This window comes from Dasypus novemcinctus, chromosome 19 (genome assembly GCF_030445035.2).
Source record: "Dasypus novemcinctus isolate mDasNov1 chromosome 19, mDasNov1.1.hap2, whole genome shotgun sequence".
NCBI classification, from domain to species: Eukaryota; Metazoa; Chordata; class Mammalia; order Cingulata; family Dasypodidae; genus Dasypus; species Dasypus novemcinctus.
Window position 1 is genome coordinate 26,062,683 of NC_080691.1, and position 13,570 is coordinate 26,076,252.

General features: G+C 44.0%; 1 protein-coding gene across 10 annotated transcripts in view; it reads right to left on the reverse strand.

Moving 5' to 3' along the window:
* The window catches only part of SPRING1 (SREBF pathway regulator in golgi 1), a 181,013-nt gene that overhangs the window by 49,946 nt on the left and 117,497 nt on the right, over positions 1 to 13,570 (reverse strand). For 7 of the 10 annotated variants that reach the window (XR_009181824.2, XR_011646501.1, XR_011646498.1 and 4 more), the window contains one exon: positions 2,758 to 2,921. The exons of the other annotated variants lie outside the window; for them this stretch is intronic. The gene's annotated coding sequence lies outside the window, so the exon portion shown is untranslated. The remainder of the gene's footprint in view (positions 1 to 2,757; positions 2,922 to 13,570) is intronic. 10 annotated transcript variants of the gene reach the window in all.

Here is a 13,570-nt window from a genome sequence, read left to right on the forward strand (position 1 = left end):
TTCTGTTGGCTCCAAGGCCTGGACCTTGGCTCCCTGGCTACAGGTCACCTAAAGGTAGGGCAACTGAGGTAAGAGAAGGCAGTTCCTCTCTTCTCAAGTGTTTTCCCTGCTTTCATTCTGGACATGGTCTGGTCTTTGTAGGCAGGCTTTTCCTGTCCCTACCAGGTCTTTAGAGTAGACATCTGCATCTGCAGGTTTGCTGTCCCATCAAGAAACAGGCTTCGGCTATGAATTCATATTGTCCACAGGGCTCAAGTCCAACCAAGGCTTAATCTTTTGCGTCATCTTCCCTGCTCAACTAAAACTAGCAAGTAGCACCTCTCTAATGTGCCTTCCTCCTGCCAACCCATATTTAGCAGTTAAACTAAAGGAAGATTGCCACGATTACAGTAGATTTCCAGCCTACACCCCCAGGGTCAAGCTCTAAGGGGCTCCCTAATTATCTAATCACCCATGGGTGAGCCCAAATGGAACATTCCCTACCAGCCAATACAACACACAGTTCTTTGTCTTCAGTGCAAAGCAAATCCTTTTCCTGACATGTGAGAAACACTCCTGCATGATGTATTAAAACCCCTCAAAGAGGGAAAAAGAGAAAGGTAAAATAAATGTACTTCCATGACTTCAAATACAAACCTCTTTAGCGAAGGCCTCCTGTGAGCGCAGAGCTGGGCAAGAGCTATTTTAAAACTAATATTGTGCATGAGGAAAACCTACTCGATTGAAAAATCTTCTGTTACGGGACAGAGATGGGCAAGAAATCAGCGCCGGGAATCTCTGAGTGCTTGATTATGGTTATAAACATCACCGGCTGCATCAGCAAAGCTGTGGAGAGTCGACAGTAAACCTTTCACAAGGGACTCAGGAGGCAGGGCTGACAAGGCAAGTTCAAAACCTGTGCCCATTTTACTCAGAGACTTCCTAAGCTGCTAAAAATACCCAGCAATCTGCTTTGAAGCCAGGGCAAGCAAGGGAAGCCTTCTTTCTCCCCTCCGCCTCCCAGTTGCCCACCCATGAGAAGAGGAGCCAGCTAAGGAGATGAGGGGGAGAGAGGAAGCAAACTCACACACAGGAAGCAGATCCTCTTGCCAGCACTGCATGCCAGGGTCACAGAGGCATCTTCTATGCTGGTGCAGCTTAGAGCGAAGTGCATGGATGTTAACACCAGAGAGACTGGGTTCGAATCCCAGCTCTGCCACTTACCAGTTTGCATGGCTTTGTGCCCTTGGCACGTGGTTTTATAAGCCTTAGTTTCCCCATCTGCAAAATGGATATAGTAACACCAACTTCTTGTGGAATGTAAACACTAGGGCTGATGTAAGGTAAGTGTCTGGCGCAGAGTGGGTCCTTTACAAATGGTTCTTGTCATTATTACTATGATGGTTGTTGGGGAAAGAGAGATACATGAAAGCAAAGGGGAATCAACCAAGGAGGAAAATCACATATAATCCCAGGGTTGTATGGTTTGAACAGAACGTTTCAGAAAAATTCTCAGAAAAGAAAATTTTCTTCCAATTCCTCACCATATCAATGTATAGCCCCTAGAAACCTTACTCATGTTTCCCAAGTCAAATAAATGTTAGATTTCTGGAAAGCCTGCCCAGATTTGCCAGAGAGTTTTCCTTCCTTTGCAGCACCACTACATTATTCATCTGTCAATATTTACAGAATTGAACTGCATCATTTATTCTCTGATACACAGGTAACTAAGATGGCAGATGACTTGATTAGTGGGGTTTGGGTAGACAGTGAAAATGCACTGGGCAAAGAGGCAGGGAGGTGATAGTGGACATGGCATAGGGCTCAGAGAAGTAGGGCCCACATACACATACACCCACATATAGCCTGTGTGTGCATGCATTCTAGAGATTCGACCTTACGCAGTTGTGGGAGCTGGTGAGCAGCCTCTGAAAGGCTGTTTCCTTTGTTTCTGAAACTGGAGCTCGTGGTCCTCAAGGCAGGTAGGCAGGAAGAGAAGAGGGATGTAAGGTAGGGGCAAGCAAGAACATGCTGGAACCCACGAGCACGAGCTGGAGCCCATGAGGACAGACTGAAACCCAGGCCATCCTTATGGCCTCGGTATTAGTACCATGGTTGTGCTGATGAAGCGAAGGACCTTTGTCACAGAGCTGAGCTAAACACACGTGTGCATGCAGACACACACACTCCTGGCCCAGGAGCCGGAGAGGTGAAGGGGGTCAGGGGAAGGTGGAGCCCTTCACGTCAACGAGGCGTGCCAGCAGATAAGCACTGCTCCTGCCCTCCGCGTTGCAGACACCAAGCTCTCTCCCACCGCACCAGACACACACGGGAGGGAATGCCGAGAGACACAGCGGAGCCCCGTCAGGCTGGCACGCGGCACGGCCACCACGGCACCTGGGGGTGAGCAGTGGGAGAATCGGATGCAAGGCCAACCCTAAGGGTCGTGCGGAAGGGGGAAGACCCCCTCACTCCAGGATAACAATGTTTTAAAAATCGAGGGGAAGGCCTCAAGACACAAACCAGAGTCTAGGAGTTCCTGGCCCTTTCTCAATTTCTGACTCATATTCTCACCCTGGTCTGACCTAAATCTTAAACAGGCAAAGCAGACTCAGATTGCCCCGTGGTCGGGAGACTCAAGTCACTTTCTGGCATGTGTTTCTGTACACGTCAATGTCGTCCCCAGAAGCACTCCAGATTCTGGCTTTGCACCTCCCTCACTGAACCCACCTATCCACATCAGCAAGGTTCGGAAGAGACAAAGGACTTAAAATGTACCTCAAGCCAGGTGTGGCCTGAGAGTCCTGCTTCCTATAGGCACACAGGAATGATCCAGGCTTTCCAGCCGCCGATCTCCAGCCTCTCAGCCACTTTGCAGCCTGTTAGCACATCTGTCAGAGAGGAGCTGACACTCAAAACAGTCCGTTTTACCACCTGGAAACCTGTTTAGAGAAAAGGATGGAGGGGGGATGCGAGATCAGAAGCTAGAAGGAGGCTCCGGTTTATCACTTACCTTCAGTTATGCCTTCTCTGCATATCTGGGAATAATTTAGACATATATGGAAAGCACATGCCAAAGAATATTCTGACTAATTGATAAGCTACCAAGGAACAGGTATAGAGATCCTGTATGTCCTCAACTCCCAGGATTAATTTAATTTCCTGTTGCAGAATGAAACATCTTTATTTTTGCTTAGAAAGGTAGGGTCAAAATACGTATCGACTAGGAGCCAGCAACTTAGCAGTCATCCTTGGTTCTTGTCTCTTTCTCCCCCCACATCCAAGCCATTACCATGGCCTGTGGATTCTACCTCAAATTACACCTCAAGTCCATCTGCTGCTGGTCCTCTATTACCACAGCATCACTCAAGTTCATGTTCCTGGGTGTAAACAACTGGATGGGGATTGCCTGGATGACTTTAGCAGCTTCCAACTGGCCCCAGGCCTCTTTTCTCCCTGCTGACCTGGACTGCTGTCATATTCTTGGCTGCCCATCTTTTTGGAGTAAAGAATTCCCACATGTGATTCCCACTACCTCCTCAATGTTTTGGAATCTGAGTGCAAATTCCCAGGCTCCCTTGAGGCACAGGACCCAGCATCTAGGCATGGGCCGCCTCCCACAGAGGGAACATAGGAGGTCCATTTTCATTAGAATGGGTCAGCAATCCCAGCTTTTTGTGGCCACAATAGCAGCCGTTGCCCAAAGGGTGCCAGATGTGACTGCTGGGGGCAGTAGCTCACAAAGAAAGCTGACTTCCTGCTGCCCAGCAGTAACCATGGAATTTAGGGGGCATTGTTTGGGGGTTGCTCTTGGAAGCTTAATTTCAAGACTGGTCCTCCAGTCCTCCCAATAATTTTGTGTGCTTCTTATCCTTTAATAAATAAATACCTTTTCTGCTTAAACTAGCCAGTGTGGATTCTGTTGTTAACCCTAAGATTAATCTGCCGTCCAGGAGGCAGTCAGGAAGATCTTTTAACAGTTTAAATCGAATCGCATCACTTTTTTCCTTAAAGCCCTCCAGTGGCATCACACTACAAGGCCCTGTAGTCACGCTCACTAGAACGCCTGTTATCAAAAACAAAGCAAACCAAAAGAAAAGTGGAGAATACAGTGTTGGTGAGAATGTGGAGAAATAGGAACCCTCAAGCTTTGCTGGTGGAATGTAAAATGGTTCAGCCAATGTGAAAACAGTTTGGCGGTTCCTTAGAAAGTTGAACATAGAATAATCATATGACTTGGCAAGTCCACTCTTAGGTATATACCTAAGAATTGGAAACAGGAATTCAAAGAGATACCCATTCACTAATGTTCACGGCAACCTTGTTCACAATAGCCAAAACGTGGAAACAACCCAGTGTCCACTAACATGAATGGATTAACAAAATGTGGTCTATCCACAGAATGGAATATTATACAGCCAAAAAGAAAGGAGTACCGACCCATGCTACAACATGGATGAGCCTGGTTGGATGCTGAGTGAGATAAGTCAGATACAAAAGGACAGATACTGTATGGTTTCATTTATATGAACTATCTAGAATAAGCAGATTCACAGAGACAAAAAGAAAATTAGAGGTAACCAGAGGCTGAGGAGAGGGGGAATGGGGAATTGTTGCTTAATGGAGACAGAGTTTCTTTGAGGATGATGAAAAAGTTTTAATTATGGAAGGTGGTGAGGGATATACACATTGTGAATATAATTTAATGCCACCAAATTGTACACTAAGCAATGGTTAAAATGGCAAGTTTTATTTCATATATACATGTTACAACTCTTTGAAGAAGGCCCTATATAATGGGGATCCTGCTTAGTGCCCTGACCTCATCCTTCTCACATGCCCCCCGCTCTCTCTGCTCCAGCCACACTGGCCTCTGTTTGGTTCCTCTAACACACCAAGGTCTGTGCCAGTTCCAGACTTTGGACCAGCTATTCCAGCTGCTTGGAAAGGTGCCCCTGCCCATGGCTGACCCCTGGATTGCAGCTCCAGTGTCGCACCTCCTCCAAAGGGCTTTTCTGGACCACGCTATAGCCAAAGAGCACATCTATCTTAGCTCCCTGTTTATTTCCTTTAGAGGATGTGACCCAATCGTAATTATTTTGCATATTTGTTTATTATTTATTGACCATCTCCTTTGTTAGATTATAGACTCTATGAGAGCAGAGATTATATTCTCTCATTAACACAGGGTCACTAGACTTGGCACAGTGCCTGCTCCATAACAATAATTCAGTGATTATTAGTTGAATGACTTATAATAATGGATTGCATTTACTGAGCATCTATGTACTACAACTGTTTAAAGCAATATGAGCATATTAACTCATTGAATGCCCACAATAACTCTATGAAGTAGGTACACCTATTTTACAGTTGAGAAAAACTGAGCACAGAGATGTTAAGTAATTTGCCCAAGGTCACACAGCTAGTAAATGAGGGAACAGGGGCTTGTACCCAGAGAGCCTACCTTTAAAGTCTACACTTTTAACTACAGTTGCCTTATACAAATGAATGAATGAATGAATGAACTGAATGAGTTAAAGGAATAAAATGAGTGAAGAAATGAGTGAAAAGTGCTGTCAGTTCAGTATTTCCAGAAGGAGGGCACCCTCCAGAGATGCCTGAGTCCAAGTGTTCTATTACTTAATTGGGCAGAAGCTGCCTGGAGCTGCTATGCAGGGGTGGGCATTTGCACTCACAGAGCCCTCAGGTGCATTACCAATTCCCTTGGCAGACAATGGTAAATATTATTACATCCGCATCTCAACAGGGAACTGGAAGCTTCTAACTCAGCATGACAGATCTTTCACTGTGTGCTGAATGAGAGGGACTCCTGTAAAACTTGGAGCTTCTAAGCAGAAGAGAAGTTCTAGCTTATCAACTTACACTCTGCAGGAGTAACTGGGCTGGTAGACAGTCCAGTCTGGGGCCAAGAAGAACCCTCCGGACATCTCACCTTCCATCTGAGCACAATTTCATGCATTAAGCTAATCGTTTTCTTAGCCTCCCTCTAACCCAACTCCCTTTCCTGCACAGACACATTTTGGACTGAATTCTGAACAAGCCAAAATGCATTTTTCATTAGCAACAGCGGAAAATATCCAAACATCAGGTTATGCTATAAATGGTAGAATCTCCATAGTGGGGGCTCTTCCAAGTGTCTTGAATAACCAACTGTGATGGAGACGACAGTTAGGTTCTCCCTGGGCCATTAAAGAGTGAACAAATGAATAGGACATTGGCCAAAAAGTATGTGACTTCAGGGTTTGGATCTATGCAAAAATATCGCCAGCGCTGTCGCCAGGAGTGGAGATTCAGAGTGATCTGTTCTTCTCTTTCTATTTTTCTGCATTGTCTGAGTTTGTTGGCATTCTTACTCAAGTAACCGTGTTCTAGTTGCTTTTATAGTCAGAAAAAAACTAACCTATTTTTAAACAAGCAACCCAAAGAAGGGATTGATGATGAATTTTGTCCGGACCTCCATCAGCATTGCCATCTCAACACGCAGTAAACTCTACAGAGTCGTGAGGCTAAAAGAGGGGAGGAGAGACTGGGGCAAATGCCTAGAGACCAAAGGAGCAGAAGATGGAAAGAATTAATGTAGAGGGTTCTCTCCAGGAAGGGGGGCATCAGACTCTCCTGTTTAAATTTTAAGCTCCACATCCCTGGATCCCCCTACAAAAAGAGACAGGGGACTTAGAAAAAAGCTGCCAGTACCCTAAGACTTTGGTCTGTCACCTTCAGGAACATTCAGAATACTTTAATAAAGTGGCTCACCCAAGAGGCCCAACTTTTCTCATTCCCCGAGAGGCTGCCTTCATTTCCTTAGAGATGACTTTATTCTCCATTTGTTTTCACAGTGGGCTCTTTAAAGTCTCAGCTGTTCCAGGGAGAGTAAATAGGTTTTAAAATTAATTATCAATTAAAGGGAGGTTAATTGGCACCAGGCTAGTCATCTATTTTGTCTGTAACTGAAGCAGCCAGCCCCTCCCCCTTTCTAGAACCCAAAGACCTATGCCAGGGACAATAAACCCCAGCAGTAGAAGCTGTTCAAGTGTGACCCAAGGACTAATGAAAATAATTCTTGGTATTTACGCAGCACCTTTATCCCGTTGGAAGGTGAATTCTGTGGTCATTTTGATTTTTCCAGTTCATCAATATGAGTGGGCTCACCAAAAAAAAAAAAAAAAGTAACTTGCAAATATTTTTATTGGCATAATGATTTTCTCCAGTCTCCACTGCACTTAAGGAAATTACCATGAGTAAGTGACAACATCAAGACCTGAAGAATAGCACATCCTTCACTGGGTGTATGTTTTCCCTCTTCAATTAACATCTTGCACTAGTTCATCACCTGATTTCACTGAAGCTCAGTCTGATTTCTTCTAAGCTGGAAATGGGATCCTGCGCCTGCCCTACACCCAGGATCTCCAGAGCTGGAGATGAGCTGTGGTTTGTCTTTATAATGATCCTTTGCTGAATTCCACTGCTTTGTCTGACTTCATTATTAATGAATATTTATAGAAAGCCAATAGGGAGCATTTGCAAATGGAGTTCAGACCAGACAAGCAAGCACCTGCAACCAAGACAATCACACAATCCACATTATGATCAGATACGCACGTATATTAAAATGTACCAAATGACAAACAGGACCAAAGAGGACAGGGGCAAGACCTTCTCTGCATTCTGTGTCACTAGCCTACTACTTGTAAAAGCCATGTGTCATTTGGGTATTCCAGGAATATCGATTGATGACTTGCAGCACAGCAGATCTCTTAGGACTGAGTATAGTGTGAGAGCTGTTGGCTTAGGTGAAAATGCCTTTGGGAACTGTCTATAAACACAGCCAGGCTTTCTCCCCACTCTCTTACCTCTCATCTCTAGGGGCTGGGAGGTGTGGCTGCCCCACTGTCAGCTACGTTCAGAAGGGGAGGACCTAGGTGACAGTCTCTGTGGGTGCCATGGGCCAGCCCAGGTGGCCTTCTAGCCTGTTACAGGTTGAACTGTGTCACCCAAAAGATATGTTCAAGCCCTCTCCTCTGGTCCCATGGTGGTGATCTCATTGGGAATCCTTGCAGATGTAATTACTTAAAATGAGGGCAAATTGCATTACATGGGTATTAATCCAATATGACTGGTGTCCTTATAAGATGACAAGGAGAGAGACAGGGGAAAAGGCCATGGGAAGATGGAGGAGGTAGAGAGTAGAATGATGCCGCTACAAGCCAAGGAACGCCGAAGAAGCTAGGAGAGGCAAGGAAGCCTTCTCCTCTCCAGGTTTCAGAGCGAGCGTGGCCTGCTGACACCTTGACTTCAGACCTCTGGCCTCCAGAACTGTTGTTTTCAGCCATCCAGTTCATGGTGTTTTGTTAACCTAGCCCAAGGGAACTAAGGCACCACCACAGTTTTCTGTGCAGCACTTGCAAACTTTTTAGAGCACCTTATGAAGCTACTCTCAGCTACTGGGTCAGGCAGACAAGGCCAGGAAGGGGACAAAGTCATTTCCTGTCTTCCAGACTGCAGTTCTATCTTTCACTCCTTAGAGAATGCATTTCTCTACCCCCTGGCCTCCCATCCTCCCTTCTCCTTATCAGTCCATTTCCTTTTCCTTACTCTTCTCTTATTCTTTGCATCTCTCAGACCCAGTATTACTGGCACTTGAAGCTGGATAATTCTTCAGTGCAGGGTCTGTCCTGTGCATTGTAGGAACTGAGCAGCATTCCTGATTTTCACCTATGAGATGCCAACAGTACCTCGCCCCACCATTGTGGCAACCAAAAATGTCTCCAGACATTCTCAATGTCCCCTGAGAGGCAACATCACTACCAGTCGAACCACTGTCAGAGACTGATCAGTGACACTGAAAACTCCAGCCTAAATCCTGCTCCTTATCCATTTCTTCTCCTCAAACAGATTCGGCTGTCATTTCCGGACCCCACATCACCCTAAAAGTCTCTCCAGGATATTCCTCCAATATTATCTTCTCCACAGATGACTCCTGTTTACAACTTTCTTCATAAATAGAGTGACCATATAATTTATTGTCCAAACCAAGATACTTCGGAGAGTGGAAGGGTGTGCTATTTAATAATTCCACTGGGACAACAGGCCTAAGGTGGGATCATCCTGGGCAGACGGGGACATATGATCACCACAGCATAAGCCTCTTCTAACTAGGGAAGGTTGTACGCATTTGTGTCTCTAAAGTCTGACAAAGCAACTCCCCAATGTCACCCACAACTTCCATGTCTTGGGCTTTGTGCTCCTGGGCTGTGCTCACCAGATCATTCTTCTCTGGAATAGCTCACCAAGGGAGGTAAAGGAAATAGATAGGGACTATACTTGCAAAGAGGGAACTAGAGCTGTGGCCAACAGGGAAATGCCAGGAATGTGGCAAAAGTGCTGGAACTGGCCATCTGGACTCTTTTCTGTGTTATTATTTTCATTCCTGCCAAGTACAGGAGGAGAGTATATGGATCTACTGCACTTGTCCTAGGAGAAAAGTTATACTGTCCTGGGCTTGAGAAACACCAGTTATCAGCAAGAGCATTCTATATGTCTCAAACCTACTGTTCTTAATTCCTTGGGGTTTTTTTTAACCACTCATTGTACTAATTCAAGCAGCTAACATAAATAACATACTTTTTGTGTGTCTCTGAATAATGTCCCTGTGATTTCTCGTTTGCAAGGATTTTCTTGAGACACTATTTCTAAATCCCCTGTAAATGAAAAGGGAGATTGCATTTGCCCCCACCAGCAACCTCACCCCTTCACCCAGGCTGGCCCATCAACTCCTCCAAACATGAAAACCCAGAATGATTCATTCCAATCTGCCACTGCGAGTTATGAGAGGGAGGCTCGGCTGCCACCTCCTCAATGGGCTTTATGCAAAGCACTCCCTCCGAGGCCTGGGCTGTGTAGCTCAGTGGCCCGGCCTGCCTTCTCCAGGGCTGGCAGTGGAGTTTGCCGTAAATGGGGTTAATCTGTACGATCCAGAGGCTGCATGCCAGAGGACTCATAAAAGCAATCAAGTGCAAGATTGGAAAGCCTTGCTGCTCCAGGATGCGCGGAGGGAAGCTGGCCCCCGCCAGCGGTTAGGAGACTGTGCGGCAACCTTGAGGGGCAGAGTGTAATGAGTCATGAAGTGTGGACACAATGGATATGAAATCAATTAACAGGGTGGAAAGGCCTTGGGTTTGCCAGATTTCTTTAGCACTCTTTATTTACCCTACTGAAGGCAGCATGAGCGAACTAAACAGCTGATGATTCTGACTGGAAGCACTATTTGGTGTGTGTGTGTTGCATGGGTCTGTACAGTATGGAAGGGTCCACAGTCAATTTAAGATCTCAGCAAAAGTGAGAAGTTCTGCTGCTCTGTCTGCCGAGCCACAAAAGTCTGTCCCAAACAGCTGAAGGTCAGAGCTGGTGAGTCTGGGTAACAAATATTGGCATAGTTTTATCGCGAGTGAAGTTAGGCTATTTCATCTCTCATCATGCTCCTTGGGAAAACTATTTTCAGATATAAAACAGAACCTGTTCAAATTGTTTGGATTTAAATTGGGAGGGAAACGGGGTCTAGCATGTTTCTGTAAATACCCGTTAATTCAGCAAAATTATTTTATTACGGGCAATGCACTGTGTCGCTCTGGTGATACCAAGATGAGACCATTTTAAAATGACACATGTTCAGGTAAAAAATACCTTGGGTCTCAATGCCAATGTATCTTTCCAGTTTGGGACAGCTAGTAGCTATGGACCTAGCATGCAAGCGTGGTGCATTAACTTTTCCCAAACGACAGGTAGAGTCTTTTTGTTTGATGTTACTTCTGCTAACGCTGTTTCTCAGAACAAATGTAAACATGAAGGCCAGGGGACTTGCACAAATATTTGCTCTTTAGTTAATATTAATGTATGTGAGTGTTTATTTGAGTTTTCAAGTATTCTCTGAATTGGCACTGACCGGCCAAAAAAGACTAGTAGCAAAACTAAGGGAAAAGAGAGACTAGAAGCTAGTCTCTTTGTAACTATTTTCAGAGCCCTTCAGATGCTGTCCTGACATTTCTTTTTTTCAATTTTACATCTTAATCACTGTGATGGTTAATTTTGTGTGTCGACTTGGCTAAGCTATAAGTACCCAGTTATTCAAACACTCATCCAGGGTTGCTGTAAAGATATTTTAGAGATGTGGTTAACATCTACGACCAGTTGACTTTAAGTAAAGGGGCTTGCTTCCTCTCGATAACATGGGTGGGCCCCATCCAATCAGATGAAAGGCCTGAAGAGCACAACTGCGTTTCCCTGCAGGAGAAACTCTGCCTGCAAGTTTCTAGCCTGCCCTTCCTGATGACTTGCCCAGCAGGTTTCCAACTTGCCAGCCCGCAGACTCATGGAAGCTAATTCCTCAAAATGAACCTCTTCATATGCAGGTGTGTGTATAGCTGTAGGTAAGTATATCTATATAGTCTATATAATCTGTATCTCTCTCTGTGTGTGTCTGTGTGTCTGTGTATCCCTACTGGCTCTGTTTCTCTGGAGAATCAAGGCTGATACAATCAACAATATTAAGTACCAACCTATATCAAGGCAGAAGAGAACGTTTACTAAGGCCTCCTACATAAACGCTTTAAATGAATCGTCCCATTTCACAATCTTATTTAGTCCTCAGCTGCCCTCTGAGAGGGTTTCATCACCCCCATTCTATAGCCTGAGGAAACAGGCACAGAAATGAAGCCACTGGCCAAAGGTCCAGTGATTTGAGCCCAAGTCTGTCTGGCAATAAAGCTCTCCATAATTATGAAAATAAATGAAAAGATATGCTTCCCTTTAGGATGCACAGAAATGAGGAAAATAAATGAAATCAGAGTCAGGTTTCCCTGGTGCATTATAAAAGTTTGTTTTCAGATCATTAATTACTTGATAGAGTATAGGGAAGGGGTGGAAAAACTGAGAACTCAAGTGCCCCAAACCACTGTCAGTTGAAGAAGTCATTGAAATGAAGGTAAAGCATCTCTGAAATCTTAATGCTGATCAATGATATTTAATGCAAATTAAATATAACTTAATTTAAAATGTTTGGGTTATACCCAAATTTTAGTACACTCATTTACTGCATAAATTAAAATATATCAGCGGCCAGGGCAGAGTGGTACACTGGGAAGAGCAGAAGCTCTGGAGTAAGACCATGCTGAATCTGAATGCCCTCCACCCCATACAAGCTGTACAACCTTAGGCAAACTAGTTAACCTCTCTGAGTTCCTGCGTCTTCATTTTTGAACTGAGGATAACACTTCAGCAGGGCTACTAAGAAGTTTAAATAGGATAAGGTTTACAAAGCATTCATCTCATTGAAGATAACAAATAAATATTAATCTCCTTTTCTCCATTTATGCAGAAGAGTAAAAATCTTGCTGAAGTGTCTGAGGCTATTTCTAGGACTAGATTTGTGAATGGCATCAATAGACTACGAAGGGATTAGGAAATAATCCCACTAGGAAATTTACTTGAGGCAGAAAAAATGGCTATATATATTTATGACCCAAATATGTGTATTTATGATCCAAATATATTTACTAGTAACCCAAATGTGGACGTGTCCATTTGTAGATTGATGCTACAAATATGCCAATAGATACAGGCCTGCTTTCTCAAGTTAAAGAATTCATTTAACACAGTCTTTCCCAAAGGAGTTCCTTTGAACTCTAATCTCATAAATATTTCCTAAATGGAAAACTGAATGAGCGTTCAATCTCTAAGTAAGTTTGGAAATCACAACATACTTTATTTCCTTTAGGAGATTTAGAATTCACTTTAATGGCAAACCTATTTGACCACAGAACCCTTTTTCACTTAACACCTATTATTCATCTTATGAAACCAGTGTTCCAAGCAACACAGGCTAGAAAAAAAACTGTTTTTAGACCAGTCTAAATCTACTGTATTTTGACATTATTAAAAGAAAAAAAAGACATACAAATTTCTAGCTACTTTTGACTTGATTCACAATGGGAACTAGTTCCCATTGCCTTTTTCCTTTTAAGCCATTTTAAGTTTTCAAATGTGTTCACTCTTTAGTTTATTCTACTTATTATAAGAAGGGGTCATTTATTGCTGTTTGAAAAGTGAGACCTAGACGATTAGACAGGGGAGGGAATAGCGCTGCCTAGAATAAGGAGCAGTTCCTAAAGCTAATGTTCACGGTGAGATGCAAACACAAAGACTGTGCTTGTGAAAATAGGGGAGATAATAGTTTTCTCTGCTTAAAATTCCTTAAAAGTTCAACTGTCTGTATTAGGCACATCAAAGAGGATTTTACTGGGCATACCAGACAGGTTGGTTTTTTTCCCTCCAAACGAGTCACAGAATCAAAAGAGCACATTCAACTGCAATTTATCGTTTTGTCAAGGTTCAACAAGGTCCCAGTCAACACGCCAAGAGCCCCTAATGCTATCAGGAGCTATCAGTTAAATAACCAGCAAGAGTTGGTACAGACAACATGAGCTAATTTGCAGAATATTGTCAGTCTTTAAACAGTTGTTATTCCGATGTCAGCCAGAAAGTTGGAACTCCTTGCACAGCTCGTGCATTAAGA